This window comes from Tenrec ecaudatus, chromosome 5, assembly GCF_050624435.1.
Source record: "Tenrec ecaudatus isolate mTenEca1 chromosome 5, mTenEca1.hap1, whole genome shotgun sequence".
In the NCBI taxonomy this organism is placed as follows: Eukaryota; Metazoa; Chordata; class Mammalia; order Afrosoricida; family Tenrecidae; genus Tenrec; species Tenrec ecaudatus.
Window position 1 is genome coordinate 174,970,849 of NC_134534.1, and position 19,996 is coordinate 174,990,844.

The following is a 19,996-nucleotide window of genomic DNA, read 5'->3' on the forward strand; positions in this document are numbered from 1 at the left end:
AATGTTGCACTGACATGTTGTCAGGGGAGGTCTATCGTCATATAAGATCAAAACAAAGCATCAGCCCAAATCCATGGAGACACTATTATAATATCAGCATGTAACTCTCAGTTACATAGCATCTGGAGTAACATAGCATCTGAGGCAGCTCCAGCACATAGTGAACTTAGGTACAACGGAAGGAAACATTGCCTGCTCCCCTGCCACCCCCACAAGTTGTCTGAGTCCAGGGTGGCAACTACTGTGCCATTCCACCTCCTTGAGATTCTTCCTCTTTTTCCCTCTCCAGAGACGGATCATCTCGAGAGCATGTCCACAGGACATGGGGTACCGTCTGCCCATCCCAGTCTTTGCTTCTGGGGAGCATTCTGACTATGCTTCCAAGATAGATTTGCTCACTCTGTAAGTCCACAGCATATTCAATAGTAGAATTATGATCCCCTCCCCCACAAAAAAACAAGTAAAATTATCTCATTTGAGGCCTGTGACTTCTCTGTCCAAACACAGCTTCGTGTCAGATGATTGGCTATGTCACACATGAGTACTGCTTTGGTATATACTTTCTAAATGTGTCTTTTGCAACTCAATAAAATAGACTCCAATGGGGTTCTGTAGCCTTTCGTGAATGGATTCAAATATGGCTACTTTTGTTGATATCAATGTCTCTGCATTTCCATGAACTTTCAGGGTGTTCTGTTGCATTCAAACACATAATTGGCTCCATTTGGTTTGGGCTCAACTTCCTTGCACCCTAGCTATTTGGATATCACTTCAAGGCAAAAAAAAAAAATACAAGCAAGGTAGTGTTCAAATGTGCTTATAAAGGACCATACTGAGTTCTAACAGAAGCTTCACTCTATTTCTCTCATCTGTCATCAGGTAGAGGCTGGCTCTACTACTGCTTGGTAAGCCTTCAGGCATCAAAGCTCTTTTGAATTGTGCACCTGAGTCCTTATTACCTTTGGCTTTTCTACCCACAATTGCTGCTCTACCTATTTCCTAGCTCTTTATTAACTAGAACATCAAACGTCCAGTGTATATTAAAAGAAATGCTCAACTATTACTTAATATTTGTAAGCATGTTAAATTGAGAATTTTTCCCATCAAAGAAATCTATTTCTAGATTCATAATGCAAAAACTTTAAGTCTTTGAACGATATCTGAGACAAGGGGGATTGAGAATTTTACATCATAAATGAGCTTTCTTGTCTAAAAGTCAAAAGGTTTTCACCTACATCTTAAATAATTTGGAAATATATTTTTATGGTAGCATGCTCACCTCTGGAACAGCCATGATCTCAGTGACCAAGTCTGCGCAGAGAGAGAGGATATATTTATTTTCTTCTTTTAACTCATTTTATTGGGGGCTCACATAACTCTTATCACAATCCAGACATCCATCCATTGTGCGAGCACATTTGTACAGTTATTGCCATCATCATTTTCAAAACATTTTTCTTTCTACTTGAGCCCTTGGTATCAGCTGTTTATTTTTTCCTCTCCCTCATGAGCTCTTGATAATTTACAAATTTTTATTTTTCATGTCTTACACTAATCAATATCTCCCTTCACCCACTTTTCTATTGTCCATCCCCTTCAGAGGGGGTTATATGTGATCATTGTGATCAGCTCCCCCTTTGCCCCCTCACTTTCCCCTTACCCTCCTGGTTTCACTACTCTCAATATCAGTCCTGAGTGGTTTACCTGTCCTGGGTTCCCTGTGTTTCCAGCTCTTATCTGTACCCATGTACATGCTCTAGTCTAGCCGGATTTGTAAGGTAGAATTGGGGTCATGATAGTGGGGGTGGAGGAAGCATTAGAGAACTAAAGGAAAGTTGTATGTTATTTGGTGCTATACTGCATCCTGACTGACTCATCTCTTCCTTGTGGCCCCTCTGTAAGGCAATGTCCAGTTGTCTACAGATGGGCTTTGGCTCTCCAGTCCACCCTCCCCCTCATTCACAATGCAATGTTTTTTTGTTCTGGGCCTTTGATGCCTGATACCCATCTGATCCCATCGATACCTCTTGTTCATGCAGGCTGGTGTGCTTTCTCCATGTGGACTTTGTTACTTCTCAGCTAGATAGCCACTTGTTTATCTTCAGGCCTTCAAGACTCCAGATGCTATGTCTTTTGATAGCTGGGCACCATCAGCTTTCTTCACCACATTTGTCTTCAGTGATCATGTCAGTGACAGTGAGCATCTTGGAATGCCAGGTTATTAGAACAAAGTGTTCTTGCATTCAGGGAGTTCTGCTCAATATCCAGCTGCCACCTTGAAATGTAACATAAAAATAGATGTGTATACATACATACACACACACACACGCCTGTATTTAGACCTCTATAAATTCCCTTTGCCTCCTAGTTCTTTCTTCCATTTCCTTTTACCATTCTTTTGTCCCACTATCCCTGTCAGCCTTCATATGGGCTTTGGTAATTCCTCCCAGTAACATTGTCCTTGATCAAGCCCTACCAGGCATTCTACACCCTCCTTACCATCAGTTTTAGATCACTTGTTGTTCCTTTATCCCTGGGTTTGTTAACCTGTAGGGTTGATTTTGTGTGTATTGAGAAAGTTGAAAATCCATGAAATTGGGAGGCAAATAGTTAAACTAGAGAACAAAAATTCTCCATGAATACTGTGCCTATAAAAGAATAGTAGATTTATCTTTGTTATTTTAATCAGCTGTACTCTAAGTGTAAAACCAGTTTTTAATAAGCATGATATAATAAAATCTCAATTAATTAGAAACCAACTAAGCAAACCCACAGTTAGCCAATATATTTGCAACCTTATATTTTTGGGAAAAAGAAGTAGATGTTTACAAAAGTAACACTTTTGGAGTTTGCCTCCCCCACATAATCACCAAGGAAGAAAAAAATAAGTTTGGGATAATATCCTGAGGTCAACAGGGGATGATTCATCCTAATACTTTCCTATTTCTGCTCAGAGTACTCACTAATAAGATTTAAAGGTCATAGAAATCTTAAAGCTTTTTAAAAATATTAAATGATATTCATTATTCCTTCTTTTCAAGATGGAAAAGTTTTTTTGTCCTTTCTTAGTTAACAAGGATTGAAGAATAAAGTGCTTGTAACAAACCTTTACTTCATCAGTACTGTATCTCCTTGGAAGTGACATCAGCTTGTTATGTGGTGTGGGGGTGCTGGCACCTGTAATTGTATTCCCAATGTGTGCTTCCAGGGTTGTGGAAACACTTTAAGATAAGTAAATGAGATCTGCTTACTGTTTGGTGTGAATATTCAGAACGAAGGCCTGCAAATGTTGAAACGGGGTTAAGATTATAAAATATAATTACCACGCTGACCAGAGAGTATAAAGTTATATGACACATCTAAAGTAAAGTTTCTTCACATGTCAAAGAAAGGAAACCTATTTCGAATATAATGCCCAAAGGTGTATTTTTGGAAAATGTTTAGAAGACTTGGTTTTACTATAAAGTAGGACTTATGTATGTTTGAAGCTTTCTGCATCGTAAATTCAGTGCTTAAAAAATTTGTCCCCAAGTTATTTTTATATAGCTTTCATGCAAATTTCTAAGAAATAGAGAAACATCCCCTAAAGTTAGTAGGCAAAGAGCGTGACCTTATTACAATAATAAACAGCTATTATCATTATTAATGGCACCTATAAGTTCAGCGTAAAAAAATCCCTACAAGTGGACAAATAAGCAATATCATAATGCACAATGAAAATCTTGAAGTTCTTAAGAGCTTCTTTTTATTTGAATCCACAATCAACGCCCATGGAAGCAGCAGTTAATAAATAAAATGATGTTGATATTAGGAAAATCTTCTGCAGAAGAGCTCTTTAAAGCACTGAGAGTAAACTGGCATTTCTAATATCATATACGTGTGATAACTGAAAAATGAATTAAGAAAGACTTAATGAAGATTGATGTCTTTGAATTCTTGTGATGGCAAAGAATTTTGAATACATCAGGGATTTCCAGGAGAACAACAATTCTTCTTGGAATAAATCTGGTCAGAATGCTTCTTAGTGACAATGGCCGTGAGCCTTCACCTCATGTAGTGAGGGACCAGTGTCTGGAGAAGGGACATCATACTGCGTAAAGTAGGGGACCAGCACAAAAGAAGAAGGCCCTCAATTGGATGGAAAGACACAGTAGCTACAACAATGATCTCAAGTACAGCAATGACTGTGAGGACGATACAGGAACAGCAGGGTTTGGTCTGATTTCCATATTGTTGCTGTAAATCGGAATTAACTAAATAGTACCTAAAAACAAATAACATTTTGGTGTATATAAATTTATGTTCTTTGTGTTTTTAGAAATAATGTACCGTACATACTTGAATATAAGCCAACCCGAGTATCAACCAAGGTACCTAATTATTACCTGGGAAACCAGAAAAACCGATTGACTCAAGTATAAGCCTAGGTTGGGAAATGCAGGATGTGAATTAACACAGAGACCAGAGGGGAGAGACTGAGCGTAGCTACAGACACATCCTTGCCAGTTCAGCTGCCAGTGCAAGTGAATCAGTACAGGTGCTTCTGCGAACTGGAGCCAACCACGTCATAGGACGGCTCTGATTGGTTAGATGTGAGTAAGCAAACATTCAAAGCCCTGCAGTATGTTACACCTCGCTGGGGTACCACTGACCCGTGTATAAGCCGAACCCCAGTTTTTCAGCACATTTTTTGTGCTGAAAAATTCAGCTTATACACGAGTATATATGCTAAGTTTCTATACTAGTTTTATTCTTGAAAATATATTGCAAGAAGTCAGAAGCAATCAGAGTAGTGTCTTTGTTATTGTTTTATATTTTAAAGACAATTGAGATATATAAAGAATAAACAAAAACAGAAAGTCCACTTTTAATATAGAGAATAAAACTATTCCTTCTACTTTTTCCACTTGAAGACCACTATAATACATCAAAGAGAAACAGAAATATTAATTTTTCCCCCTGAAACTGGGCATATCTGTGAATATCTCATGACAAAATTATCTCAGAATCTCAGGAACCAAATTTCTGTCCTCCAGGTCAAGGTTAATGTCTGTTCCTTTGGAGAAATCATGTCCACAGATGAGAAGCACACATACACTGATATACAAGGATTTCCAACCCAAATGGATGACTCATTAATCATCCTTACATAGTAATGTCCACCATTTTGTTAAGTCTCACTGAGACATACAGTGTTTAATTTCCTTGGAAATGATCTCCTAAATACGAGGATAAAATATACTTGCAACATTTAAAAAGTGTCCTAATAAAAATGAAGAAGATAAAAACACACTTAAGAAAGACCTTGGAAAAAATAGAAGGTAGAAGACATGAGAAAAAATTAAAGAACTATAATTAATGTCTAATGTGAATAAGAGAAGATATTATCATAACAAAATGTGACCATGGAAGGTTTATTCAGAAAATAAGGGGTGGGGATGAAAGGACTTCATGAAAAAAGAATCAATTTGATAGCAGTATCCAGAAACATAGTATACGAATTGAAAAATGAGATAGATGAGATTGTCCCCCAAAATAAATGATTAAGCACAGGACACAAATATATAAATATATATAATAGGAAATATATATATTTAAAAGATACACTCCATTGAGTGCTTGATATAAAACTGATATGCTTTCAAGTAAGACAAAACAAAAATAAGAATGGAGAGAAGATTCATAGGGAACTAACAAGACATTTTCCAAAACGGAAGGATTTAAGATCGCAAATTGACGAGTGGCCAAGGGCCAAATAAAATCAGTTTTATAAAAAGCATAGTATTGTGAAGTTTTAGGGTATCAGAAATGAATAAATGAAGAAAAGATTCCCAACAGAGTTGGGAAATAAAATAATAGATTTCTCAACAGCATCATTTGAAGCAATGGAATGGCATTTTAAAGTACTCAAAAGGTAATAAATTCTTATATGCAGTTTTATACCTAGCCAAACTATCAGTCTGGGGTGAAAACAGAATAAAGATAGTATTAAATATCTAGAGATATTTTATTTTAAAATTTCCAGTGTACCAATTTCTAGGAGTCTAAAGAAGGAGATCTTTTTTAAAAATCCCAGAGTGTTTATGAAGGGAGGGGCCAGCACTTCTGTGTAGAGAACTTCAAAGCAACCATTGGTCTAGATTGGAGCAAATAAGACGAGGACCTCAACAATATTTCTTTAATCACAACCATGTAAACACCAAAAAATCATTTACAAGTAGTGCTGTGTTAGGAGCATTCAGAAGATGGAAATTGGGAGTAAGGATTGTGATGGTAGAAGTGACCTCCTCTACCTTAGTAGGAGATCAACAAAGTGTGTTTAAAATTAATAAGGAAATAGTGGTGTAAACATATTATTCAGGGAGATAAAAAGGACTGCCAGAGGAATTTCATTAAACATGGATTATTGTGAAATCCCAGCTTTTGTTTTGGGTAGTAGATTCATGTTGAGAATTTGCATTTAGAAAAATTTATTACAGTATTAAAAATAGCTAATTAAATGAAAGAAAGCCAACCATGCAGGAATCAAAGGTAAGAGCGTTTCACAAACCTGACATTATGATCAATCTGAGTGGCTCAGGATGAGTTGAAAAAAACAAATATCACAGAACACAGCAAAACTCGAGTAAAGCATCCCCCCACCCTTGGAACTGGGTAATTAGAGGGACTCAATGTGAAGAAGCAGAAACTCTTTTCATTTCAGTTAGCTAGCATTTTAAAAGATCAACTACATGTATGTAAGGGTTACTTTGAAAAAGACATTTGCAAAGGAATGGTGTCAGCAAAGTAGCAATGTTAATAACTATGTAAACGTTTTGCTCTCTAGTTTCCAAATCCTGTGGACTGGCAAATACTGCTACTGTTACTTCCCTTTTGGAGATGCAAAATGGCATTCAGACCTCGAGCTTGTTTCACAGTACCTCAGTACTTTTTTGTTATAATCATGTTATTGGGAGCTCTTACAGATATCATAACAATCCATACTTCAATTAGGTCAAGGCTAATTGTACAATTTCTGTCACCATCAGTTTCAAAATATTTTATTTCTTAAACTCTTTGAAACCCATTCCCCCTTTTCCTCCGTTCCCCACTGTTCTCCCCAGGAACCCTTATTATTTTGTATATTATAATTATAAATATTTTTGCTATATCTTACACCACCCAATGTATCCATTCACTTACAATTCTGTTAGTTGTTCCCCTTGAGTGGGGTTATACCAGTCATCAGTTTCCCCTTCTCTTTTCCCCCACCCCCCATCTATACCTCAGTACTTTAAATCATACTTAATACCATATAATCGTTTCTGAAAGCCAGATTATTCAGAAAGAAAGTGAATATAAGGAGTGTACAAGTCGATCAATAAAGTCAAGCAGGTTTAGCTAAATTAATATAGGAATAAAATACAAAAGATATGACTAATTGTGTTTTCCTCATAATAATTTAGCTAAATCTGTAATGAAGAGTTAAATGGGTTGACATTTCAATCTCATTTATTCCCTCTATCCAGATAAATAGATTTGTAAGCTGGGACAGGGCCAATCCTGACTAGAAGAGAAGCCAAGAAAAATACTAGCTAATAATTGGGAAATTAATCAACTGCATAAATAAATAGAGTTTTAATACTGTCCTAATGATCTTGAAAATATTTAAAAAGCAATAATACATGTGTTCATTTAAGTACATCCAAGGTGTTTATTTCTAGAAAACTAATAAATAAATAGCTATTTTTATTCTAGTTCTCAAAAACATTACCATTACCTTTTCTTGAAAAAATTAGGTACCATTTCTTCTGTTTTCCATTTTGCACAATTTCTTAAAATCCATATAGAATTTCCTAATAACTTAGAATTATGATGACTATTGAACACTGCTTTGCACTGGAGTTTTTTCTAAAAACGAAAGAACACATAGCTTAATTCCATATCGTGTTTTGCAATTATGCTCTCCTTAAAGACAGAGAATGCAAAAACAAAAGAAAATGTGAGCCTTGAATTCTATGTAATCATTTCATGATTAAAGAATTAAAATAATGGTTCTATAATTAGTTTCTATGTCTGATGCTGAAACCTCTCTAACATGAAAAAGAACTTGATAATCATTTTATTTTGTCATCAAAACCCCTCAGGTTTATAATTTAATTTCCATGGCTCTATTTCTTTCAAATGTTCATAATACGTTTCTGATTTCCACTCTAGTTCTTCAAGGTTTTTGCAGATAGGACCAGTTCCATCCTTTTGCTCTTTAGTCAGACACCTAAATGCAAATTTCACAGTGACACTGTGTCTCACAACTGACCAACCTTTTTATCCCCAGTGGTTTTACGGAATGAATAATAGAGCCCGTAAGCTTTCTTCACCTTTAACCCCATTAGAATATCTTACATGTCCTTGCCATTTCCTAGACAGCTCAAGAAAAAGTGACAAAAAGTAAATGCATAGCTCCAAATTATCATATATAATTCCAAATTATCATATGTAATTCCAAAATACAATACAGCTTCTTGCAGTGTGAAAAGTTAAGGGACAAACATGATTTCTAATGGACGGTCACATCTTACTTTCAAGAACGCATTTCCATTCTCAGAATACCTGCAAAACATTGTGTTTCCTCTTGTCTATTGCTTTAAAACTAGTCAGTGTTACCGCAAGGGACTCAGGGGGATTCTGGAGCATGCCGCTGGCTTCCTCTGCTTGCTTCCTTCAAAGGGTTCCGAGGAGGTTTGGTCTGACCTCTTTTACCATCTCTGGGACTTGAAACCTCAGCACAAAACCCAGTTCCTGCCATGTTGACTTTTATTCATGATGGCCCCGGGTGTGTCAGGATAGAGCAGTGGGGTTTTCAGTGACTGGTTTCTCAGACCTTTCTTCTGAGGCACCTCTGGGTAGATATGAACCTCCAGCCCATCGGTTAGCAGTTGAGTGTGTCAAACCTGTATCAGCCAGGAACGCCGAACTTCAGCAACATTCTCACACTATCAAAAAGTCTTCCGTTCTAGTTTATCACACTGTGATTTCTTAAGCAAGAGCTGGATGATGAATTGTCTTGTGTTGTCATTGACAAAACAAACTCACTGCCATCGAGGCTCTGTAGACTCCTAGTGATCTAGAAGACCAGGGTGGAACTGCCCTTGTGAGTTGACAGTGTGACTATGGGACTAGAAAGCCCCATCTTTCTCCGGAGAAGCAACGGGTAATTTTGAACTGCTGATCTTGTAGTTGGCAGCATAGCACATAGCCAGGGCTCCTTTGTTTGCTGACAGTGTGTTAAAAACAAAAAAAAAAATGAACTAAACACCAACTCCCAGGTCCCCCCTCAAAACGTTCCTTTTGTGTGGCATTTTAAGCAAAAGCTTTGCTGGAGCCGTGACTGCCCCAGACTTGGTAACCCGTTTGTGTAGAAACTGGCTTGCTTCATACTTCTGTGAAACTTCAGCAGTCAGGAAAGCCACCGAGAGCCCACTGTACACGGCCTTTGCTTTGTTTTGATTTCTTTCATGCACTTACTGATGGGTCCCGACGTTCTGTGTGTGTACACACGTGTGTGTGTTCTCTGTGGCTGGAGGAATTCGCCGAGAAAAAGCACAGCTAATTTTTTCTCGCGCTCTTGCCTGAGACCAGTGACAGGCCAGTAAGGAAGAGTGATGGGAGTAATAAAATGGGGCGAGGGGTGCATTCCTGCGCTTTGCCTGCTTATAGAATGTTCGCCCTCTTACAGAGTGACCACAGAGGGGCTGGGGGGGGGGGGAATCTCCTCTCAAGTCTTCTGATAGAGATGTGACCCTCCTCAGATCCACAAGGCGTCAACGCATCCGAAGCAAATGCTGTATTAACAGCTTCGGTGACTGCCTTTTTAACCCAGAGAATATAGCTGTATGTTTTTAATTTGTTATGATTTATTACACTGAAATTGGTGTGAAATGGACAACAAATCATGGGTGTCAGAATCTGGAAGTGAATTGTATCAGCTGAGGAAAGTGAGTGCCTTTGGGATTTGCATAAGTTTGTCATAATTCTTTTCATATTACACATGATGAGGAAAACTGCGAAAATAAACTGGAAAGGACACGATATTTCCAAAGTAGCTAATTTTGCATGTCTGCAGCGACACAAATACGATAGCCACTTAGCCCCAGTTTAGACTTGCTCCATAATTCAAGGTGACCCATAAAATTATTGGACGAGACGAGGAAGGAAAAAAAACCCTTTAAAATAAGGATCGAGATCACTTGGTGCTTAACACAAATACCTATAGTTATCTAAAGAGAGGGTAAAAGCAAAAATCTGAACATCAGCTGGTGTGTTAAATGTAATATAACCTTTATTTCTTCATTGTTCAAATTTGGAAGAGAGAATTTAGACCAACATACCATTATAAAAATGGTAAGATTAAAGAAAAAGACCTATCCCCATTTTTCAGGTGTTATAAATAGCCTTTAGCATCGCAGAAAAAGCCACCCTTGTTAGAAATGAACTTTGCATGCATAATTAATTTGATCACCACATTCCTGCTTCCCAACCAGAAGAAAAATTGAATTCAGGTGTTTGGCGAACATATGGGGGATTTACTGTGAATTTATGACCTGTGGCTTGAGTGTAAAACCCCAAGATACTTGCTGATAAAACTTAATGAAGCCTGTGCAGAGGAGCTATATTTATTTGTAGTTTGGTAATTGATACATTTCTTGGTTTTAACCCTCCCACCCTTTCACCCATTCCTCGTAAATCTTGCTGCCCTCGTGCAAGTCCTTGTCGTCTTCACCAGCTTGGTCAGAGGCTTACCAAATTTGAGAGTTCAGGGTTCGCAGTCCCAGGGCATTTTCCTGTTTCTTCCCTTCCCTTGAACTTGAATGATTTCTGCGTCTTCACCTGGAGGCGCCACTGGGAAGTGAGTGTTTCACAAAGACTCAGTGGGAGGAAGCGTGTCCCCTACACCCTCCACCCCTCTCCCTCCACCAGTCACCATCCACTCCCTTCCAACTCCTGGCAGCCTCCTGTGTGTCAGAGGAGAACACAATGCCTGTGACCCCTGGTTGGTCCTCAGGCATCTTCTGAACCACCTCTGGGTGGACTTGAACGTCCAACCTTTGGTTAACAGCCGGGCACATTCACCGTTATCATAACCCGGAGACTCTAAAGCTTTCAGCGAGAGCTAACGCCACATTTCTTCTTCCCTTCTTAAGGAAGCAACACTGAGACATAAGATATATGCTAAAATTTAGCCAGTAGATTTGTTGCTTTTATAGGTTTTCTGCTCCCAAATAAGCACACCTTCAAGGGGACGGAAACCTGCCCGGCCTTTCTGAGCACTAAACTGTCTGCCTACACCTAGCATTTTAGGAAGGATGCACCTGATTTGAGCGCCACCAGGGAAAACAAAGGAGGAGTGCTCCATTTTAACAGACGGGAGCTGATGGGTTTAATGAGAAATCTGTGTTTGCTCCCTAATTTGCGGCAATTAAAAACTCAGTTCTGACATCTGTAGATTATAACTATGTATCTGGCGATTATATGATCAGGAATATTTTATGGAATTGCTAATCAGTAGGAAAAAAATGTCTAAGTGCAAAGCAGGTTGTTTGCTTGCAGGCTCGGAGTGGCGTGATTCCTGGGAGCGTTTGGATCCCTTTTTAGTTCAGTGCCATTTCTCCCCCAACACGTTAGTCATCCCTGTTCAGGAACTTGTTTGTATCCACTTTATCATGCTGACAATCTGTCTGTTTTGAAAGGATTACAACTCTGTACATCGGTGCATGACATCACAGTAAGACATTGCTTAATGATCTGAGACGCTCATGGTCATTGCTGACTGCCTGTTACTAAAGCTACGTGACAAGTCTGCCCCATATATGTCTCCCGGCGACACAGTTTGGCTACTCCGGCTCTCATGTCTTTCCGTGGCATCTGTGAAACTGCTGAATCGTGGACTGCCTTTATGAGTAGAGGGGCTCACTGGTTTCCACTCATGGGATGCAAAAGGAAGTCGTGATTCAGCAAGGAAGGACAAGCTGTAATTTTTCGCCAATGAAAATGTTTGCACACACAATGAGACCCTGGGAAGATGGGCTGTTCACATCATGGTCTGAGTCTTCCACTGGGAAGCTCACAGCAAGGTCAGACATTGGAAACCATGAGGCTTTCTACTCCTGCAAAGAGTTACAGCCTTGGAAACGCCCAAGGGCAGCCCTGTGTTATCGGACAGAGTTGCTAAGAGTTGCAATGGACTGGATGGCTGTGAGTTGGTTTTGTTTAAGGAATCAGTAAAGGAATGTATGCTCCGTGAGTAAGGGAATGAAAGAACTGAAACCTTACTGCAGGGATTATGTTTGTGACCCAAATCAGGTGTCATGAAATTGATGCTGGCAAGTCGTGACCCCATTGTGAGGTAGAATAGGATTGTGCCCCATAGCGTTTCAGTCGCTGGTTTCTCAGACATAAATTGCTACCGCTTTCTTAGCAGGTACCCCTGTTGTTGTTATTGTTGTTGTTGTTGGGTGTCGTGAGTCAGTTCTGATGCGTAGCGGCCTCTCAGTACAACAGAATAGAACACTGCCCAGTCTGGTGCCGCCCGCACAATCCTTATGTTCGAACCCACTGCGGTCGCCACTGCGTCACCCCATCCTGTCCAGAGCCTTCCTCTTTTGCTGTGCCCCAACACTTGACCAAGCACAGCATCTTTCTCCAGGGAGGGGTCTCTCCTGACAATGTATCCAAAAGACGTGTGACAAAATCTCCTTATCCTTGCTGCCAAATTCCAGTCTTCTGTTTATCAGCCAAGTGCATTAACCGAGCACAGCACACGGGGCCTCCTTGTCACCTAAAGACATAGTCAGAGATCAGAAAAATGGCATCTCTAAATGTCAATGAATTAAGGCCTGGAAGCTTTAATTTAATTAATTTCTCCTTTATCAGTTGCTGAGATGTGGCGCACGGTGAGTTGATTCTGCCTCACAGAGACCCCTAGGACAGAGTGAACAGCCTTTGTGGTTTCCAAGACTGTAATTCTTTTTTTTTTCTTTTTTTTTTATTGTGGTATTTTTTATTGTTTCTTTTTTTTTTTTTAACAATTTATTGGGGCTGATACAATTCTTTTCACAGTTCATACATATACATACATCAATTGTATAAAGCACATCTGTACAGTCTTTGCCCTAATCATTTTTTTCTCTTTTCTTCTTTTACATTTTATTAGGGACTCCAACAACTCTTACCACAATCCATACATATACATACATCAATTGTATAAAGCACATCCATACATTCCCTGCCCCAATCATTCTCAAGGCATTTGCTCTCCACTTAAGCCCCTTGCATCAGGTCCTCTTTTTTCCCCCCCTCCCTCCCCTTTCCCCCCTCCCTCATATGCCCTTGGTAATTTATACCTCGTTATTTTGTCATATCTTGCCCTATTCGGGGTCTCCCTTCCCCCCTTCTCTGCTGTCCCTCTCCCAGGGAAGAGGTCACATGTGGCTCCTTGTAATCAGTTCCCCCTTTCCAACCCACTCACCCTCCACTCTCCCAGCATCGTCCCTCACGCCCTTGGTCCTGAAGGTATCATCCACCCTGGATTCCCTGTACCTCCAGCCCTCATATGTACCAGTGTACAGCCTCTGTCCTATCCAGCCCTGCAAGGTAGAATTCGGATCATGGTAGTTGGGGGGAGGAAGCATCCAGGATCTGGGGGAAAGCTGTGTTCTTCATCGATACTACCTCACACCCTAATTAACCCATCTCCTCTCCTAAGCCCCTCTATGAGGGGATCTCCATTGGCCGACACTTGGGCCTTGGGTCTCCACTCTGCACTTCCCCCTTCATTTAATATAATATATATATACACATACATATATACATATACACATATATACACATACATACACACACTTATATCTTTTTTTTTTTTTTTGCATGATGCCTTATATCTGGTCCCTTGGGCACCTCGTGATCGCACTGGCCGGTGTGCTTCTTCCATGTGGGCTTATTTGTTTCTGAGCGAGATGGCCGCTTGTTCACCTTCAAGCCTTTAAGACCCCAGACACTATCTCTTTTGATAGCCGGGCACCATCAGCTTTCTTCACCACATTTGCTTGTGCACCCATTTGCCAAGACTGTAATTCTTTGTGGAAATAGCAAGCCTTTGTCTTCCTCCTGTGGAGCAGCTGGTGGTTTTGAACTGCTGACCTTGCAGTTAGCAGCCCAACCCTTAACTCTCTGCCTCCAGCTCAGGGTACTGAGTTGAAAAAAAGAGCCACGCTGAGCCAGTGGGCATTCCTGGCCATAATCTGATGTTCCATCAGAGGTACATTTGATTGGTTTCTTGTGTTGAAATCTGGCCGCTACCATTTTTTTTTATTACATCTCCTGCAAAGTTACATCTTGTGCTTGTTTTCCTCAGAGAGCAGAGCTTTGGAGTGGCTAATCGTATAAATGATAGTGGTGACATTCGTTCATAAGATGTGGCTCCCTTAATTCTCTTTCATTGTGCTTATCTAACCAACATGCTTTGGCTACAGGCAATATTTACTGGTTTCAACTGAGGACCGGGCTCAGATCTGGATGCTTCTCGGCCACTTTACTTCATTTATTGCATGTATGTGGCACTGCAATCTCATGGGACCAGCGCTGTTTATGTAACGGGTGGTGATGTGTGTTTCTAGGAGAGTTCGTGAGTTAGCTCTTGTACCAATGCTGGTGCAGCATCACTTGCTACCTAAAAAGTCAGGGGCATCCAGTAACAAGCAATTATTTCCCCCCCCTTACAAGTGTACTTAGGTTGGGAATTGGTGCATCTATCTGGCCTCCCTTGAGCTTGACTGAAACTGTAGATTGGGGCCAAGTTGACTCCCTGAGTCTCTTAATCTCCTTACCCTGTGGGCATCTCTTTCTCAAGATGAAAGAAGAAACTTCAAGAGAGCATCCACCCACCCACCCATCCCCAGTCCCCATGCATTCCCATTTCAAGCCCCTGCTTACATCACACCCCCTGCCATCCCATTGGTCTAGACAAGTTACACAGCCAAGGCCAACACCAATCAAGTATTTGTTGTCTACGAGCAGTGTTCCACTAGCAGTTTATGGTTGCATCACAGTTTCTGTGGGTCTGAAGTCTAGGCATGGCTTATCTCAAAGGCCATCCAGACTTGGTTCTGCTATAGAGGGTCTACCCTCTGATATCCATCAACTTCCTTGCTTCAAACGTTGCTAACAACGTTCTGCTCCTTGTAGCTGTAGAATTTATGATGGCTTCTTCCTTCAGAGTCAGGAAGGGGAGAGAAGGAGTGAGCAAGGTGGACAGTGTGCTTTTTGTAACTGCAAAAATGTGACCATATGCCTTCTGTCCTCTTTGTTTCATTTCACTGGTTAGCAACCGTCTTGGATCCCACCCACACTCAGGGAGAGGGGAGTTCACCATGCTGTGAATATCAGGGGTCAGAGATCATGGGCGCCCCCTGAAAATCTGCCTGTGAGGAATGTGTGGGATGTGTACTCCTCCTGCGGCATCTAAAGTGGAGGGAGTGAATGTTTGCTGAAAAATCTAAGCCGTCACAGGGAAATGACCTACGAGAGATATACAGATTGAATAGTGGTGACCAAGGCACAGATTTAAAAGGCAGGGGGGAGGGTGTGTGTGTGTGTGGGGTGTGCACATAAGTTCTGGTAACACTACAAGACAGTATTTGGTTCAGAGGATGATCAGTTATAAAGAATCGGAAGGAAAAAGGCGACTGTGAACTTGAGCAGTTAGGAAAGGCTTCACGGGATTAGAATGGGAAGTCTTTGGCGTATTGGCAGCATTTGGAAAGAGAAGAGAGGCAGGACAGCAGGGAGCATGCGAGCTTCTCTATTCTTGTTCTCGGTATTGCACCACAATCAGTTCCCCCTTCTGAGAAACATGGAGCATCTGCTCCGACGTATCCTTTCCCCTTTGTCTGTCTGCTCTCTGTCCTTTCAGGGTTCCGTTCTTCTTTCAGAAGAGCCACCAAGCCACCCGAGCCACCCTCTAGGGGACTCTGGTTCATGGTGACGCTGTGTGTGCCGGAACAGAGCTGCCTTCCCCAGGGTTTCTGTGCCTGAGTGTCCAGACAAAATCTTCAACCCTTTCTTCTGAGCAGTCTCTGGGTGGACTTGAACTGCCAACCTTTAGCAGCCAAGCTCACGAATCATTAGCACCATGCAGAGATGCCTACGTTAAGGCACTAAGTACCCAAACGGTCCCTCTGTGTTTAAAAGTGTCAGTGGTTATTCTTTCTCTCGGGGACTTCTGGGGCTGAAAGCTGTGCCTTCTATTCCAGAGTCCCTAGATTTCTTTTGCATAATTAGAAATGCAGAATGTCGAAGTATTTTTCGATCCATACAGAATTAATCAGTCACATTGCAGACTCTCTTTTCCCTTAGCAGATGCTGGCCTGGAAAGATAGGTGAGTCCTCATGTCAGTTGATCACTAGACCAAGGGACCCACAGAAGCAGAGTGAGCTGGTGATTTAGGAGGGGCAAGACTATGTGGACAATGACCAAGTTCTCGTTTTTAATGTTTGTTTCTTGGGACTGTTACTCGGGGACCATCACTGGCCTTATCTTGATATGGTGAGTAAACAGCTCAGAGAAGCGACAATTTCCCTGTGGGCATTTCAGTGTGTCCCAACTATGAATCTGCGAGCCTTTTTTTGAAAAGTAAAGTCCATTCAAATAACACCTGCAGGGCTTTCTGCATAGCTGCAGATCCCCAGCCTTGTGCTAGACCTACTGAATCCTATTATTTTCAACCTTGGGAACCAACACTGTGAACAAGTCTTCTGGGTGGTTGTCAGGCATACAGAGCGTACAGAAGGGAGAGCTGCTAGTGCTGTGTCTTCTCTCTCTTTCAGAACTGTGAAGGGCATGGTTGGGTGAGTGTCCCTACGGGCACAGGTGTGGGACACTCGAATGCTCACCTGCTAATGGGCTCCCTGCTGCATGTAGTAAGGGTTGGTATTTGCAGCTGTTTCTGAAAAGCACATTAATAGTAGAAACTGAAGTTCCTGGAGTCTACTATGCACTGTGTGGTCTGTGTCTGACAGAAGAGGTTGTGGTCTCCATGGTGATTATGGATGGGGAAGGTACGAGCCCGTCTAACTCCAGATCACATTGGAGCTCTGTCATAGTGGATGATCTGGTGCGTCCTTCCTGAAGCTTGCCCGGAAAAGAAACCAAACCAACCAAACACCAACCCAGCGAGCTCATGGCGCAGCCCCAGACCCCGATGCTCTTCACTTAATCAAAATCAATAAATAGACTATATTTCAGAAAGAAAGATTCCATTGGGCTCATGTGTAGAGGAAGGTCGAGTGTTAATGTTGGTCTTAAACAGTCGTGCTTGTGCTGTGTGGATTTGTTTACCCAAAAAGCATCTCTCGAGTTTCCCTCTCCTTGTAAATCCTAACTTATTGATTCCTCACTACCAGTTTGGTTCTCTCTCTCACCCATCTGATCCACTCAGGTGACGTCTTTATTATACCCCTCACAAAATACTAATAACGAGCACCTTGAAGTTGGCAGAGAGCTTGCTATAAGTTGATTGGGGTGTGTAGGGTTAGTCACGATGGCTAATGGGTACTTAAGATCCCCTTTAGCTTCCGTGGCACCAGAGCTAGCCAACAACTTTAGAAGTCCATATGCGAGTCATCGGCTAAGGATAGACTGGCCAGAGAAACAGAACCAAGCCATTGTAATAGTTTCATCTCCAGAAGCCAGGGTTTTACCTTCCGACTGCCCACTGTTGCTCCCCAAGGGTGCTGGATGGTTTTCCAATCTTTGGAAGTCATCATCAATCATGAAAATCATTTCAGACTCTTTTCCACCTTCAACCCTGAGAATCGCATTGCTCGTCTCAGAAAAGTCCATTGGTTTTCTTTCTCTAGCACGTAGGATAGAAGCCGCAAAGGGGCAGGTTCAACAACAGTGGTCTCACTACACGACCAGACTTGGAAACAAGGTTGAAGTGTCTTCCAGAATTTGTCTCATACTTTTGAAAACAGCGAGGTCACCAAAGTTTCCAGTTAGGGTCACTGGGTTGACTCCTCTTCCTGGGAGATTGAATTTTCAAGTATAACAAATCGTAGGAGATCATGTTTCATCAGTGATTTGAACTCCATGAACTTAATAACTAGGAGGTTAAAGCTGTCTCTGTGACATGCAAATAATAGAGAAATATTGCTGATACTACTTGTAAAACACTTTGTCAGTCAAGCCTCCTAAAACCCTCACATTAAAAGCTCTGAAGTATGCCAGGAACAAAGAAGGCACAGCTGGAAAGATGGCACGCAGATTAATGAATGTTCACTTTCCTATCTCTGTATCTCAGGAATTTATTCTCATGCCTGCCCGGCCCCGTTTCACAGGGAGCAGAGGGAGATCTGTAGACTGGGCACTTCCTCTCTAGGTGGATCATTAGCCTTTATCAAATAAATAGGTATGTGTCAGAACAAGATAGGCTGCTCTAGATGATTACTATTTCTTTTTATTAAAAAAATCACTTTATTAGGGGATCTGACAGCTCTTATAACAATCCATACATCCATTGCATCAAGCACATTTGTATATTTGTTGCCATCATCATTCTCCAAACATTTGCTTTCTACTTGAGCCCTTGGTATCAGCTCCTCATTTTTTTCCCTCCCTCCCCATTCTCTCCTCCCTCCTGAACCCTTGATAATTTACAAATTATTATTATTTTGTCATATCTTACACTGATGTCTCCCTTCACCCACTTTTCTGTTTCCCATTCCCCAGGGAGGAGGTTATATGTAGATCCTTATAATTGGTTCCCCCTTTCTATCCTACCTTCCCTCTACCCTCCTGGTATTGCCACTCTCCCCACTGGTCCTGAAGGGATCATCTGTCCTGTATTCCCTGTGTTTCCAGTTCCTATCTGTACCAGTGTGGCCCTGCCCTCCGATTCCCGCTGGGGCAAGCATTCAGGGGAGACAATCCCCCTTAACCCCTACTTTAGCTACCTTTCAACAGGAATGCAGTTAATTAAATGATGCCATGCTTTCTTGTATTCTTTGAATACTTTAACCTTGCGGTCTTAGACCAAAGCATTCTCCAATAGAGATTTTTAAGGCTCAGGAGACTTTCAAAATATGTGGATTATAGGTACACAGAGGTTGGCTGGTGGCTCAAGTAACAAAGCTCTTGACTGCTCCCCAAGAAGTTGATGGTTGAAACCCAGCAGCACTTCTGCAGACAGACCAGGCCATCTGTTTCTGAAAGGGCCAAGGCTTATAAACCAGATGGGGCCTTTCCACTCTACACCCCTGGGGTCACCATGAGTCAAGATCAACATGACAGCAACTAACAAGGGCAATAACAAGCTGATACACTCTCCTAGAACACCTGTCCTTTCCAAGCTGTACTTTATTACAATTTACATCGCATCTGAGGGGAAGCTGGGATTGTGGAGTCCACAGTGTTCACACACATAGATTACGATGAGAACCAGGGCAATGTGGTTTCCATCAGCCCTGACCTTCCTACGCACTAGCTGCTTCCCATTCTGCACGCCGTTCGGAGGGCATCTAGATGAGATGATCCCCATCCTTTAGGAGTCTGATGTTGATAAGCAGACAGACAATTTAGCTGATTTCTTGGACTAGCTTTCCGGCTAGGACACAATCTAATGTTTCTTATGAATAGAAGGTGAGAGAAATGGTGTGAGATTTAAGATCGGTTTAACTTTGGTTATTGATCTCTATTGCTGTTCCTTTTTACATTGTGTAGGATTTTGTAAAGGAGGGGCTTTGAATCTGATGATGTCTTGCCACATGGCTAGAATAAAGGCTGGACAGGAAGTCAGATGATCAGGACTCTAGTCTCACCCCACCAGCCAGCTGTGTGACTTATCTTCTTCTAGTGTCTTAGAAATATAATGTATGCGTGCATGTGAGTATGTGAAGTACTATCTTTTGGACCTATCAAAAGGAGCCCTGGTGGTGCATTGAGTTGAGCATTGGGCTGCTAACA

General features: G+C 41.3%; 1 protein-coding gene across 13 annotated transcripts in view; it reads left to right on the forward strand.

Moving 5' to 3' along the window:
- Nucleotides 1–19,996, forward strand: part of PARD3 (par-3 family cell polarity regulator) — a 746,206-nt gene that overhangs the window by 698,308 nt on the left and 27,902 nt on the right. The gene's annotated exons all lie outside the window — the stretch shown is intronic.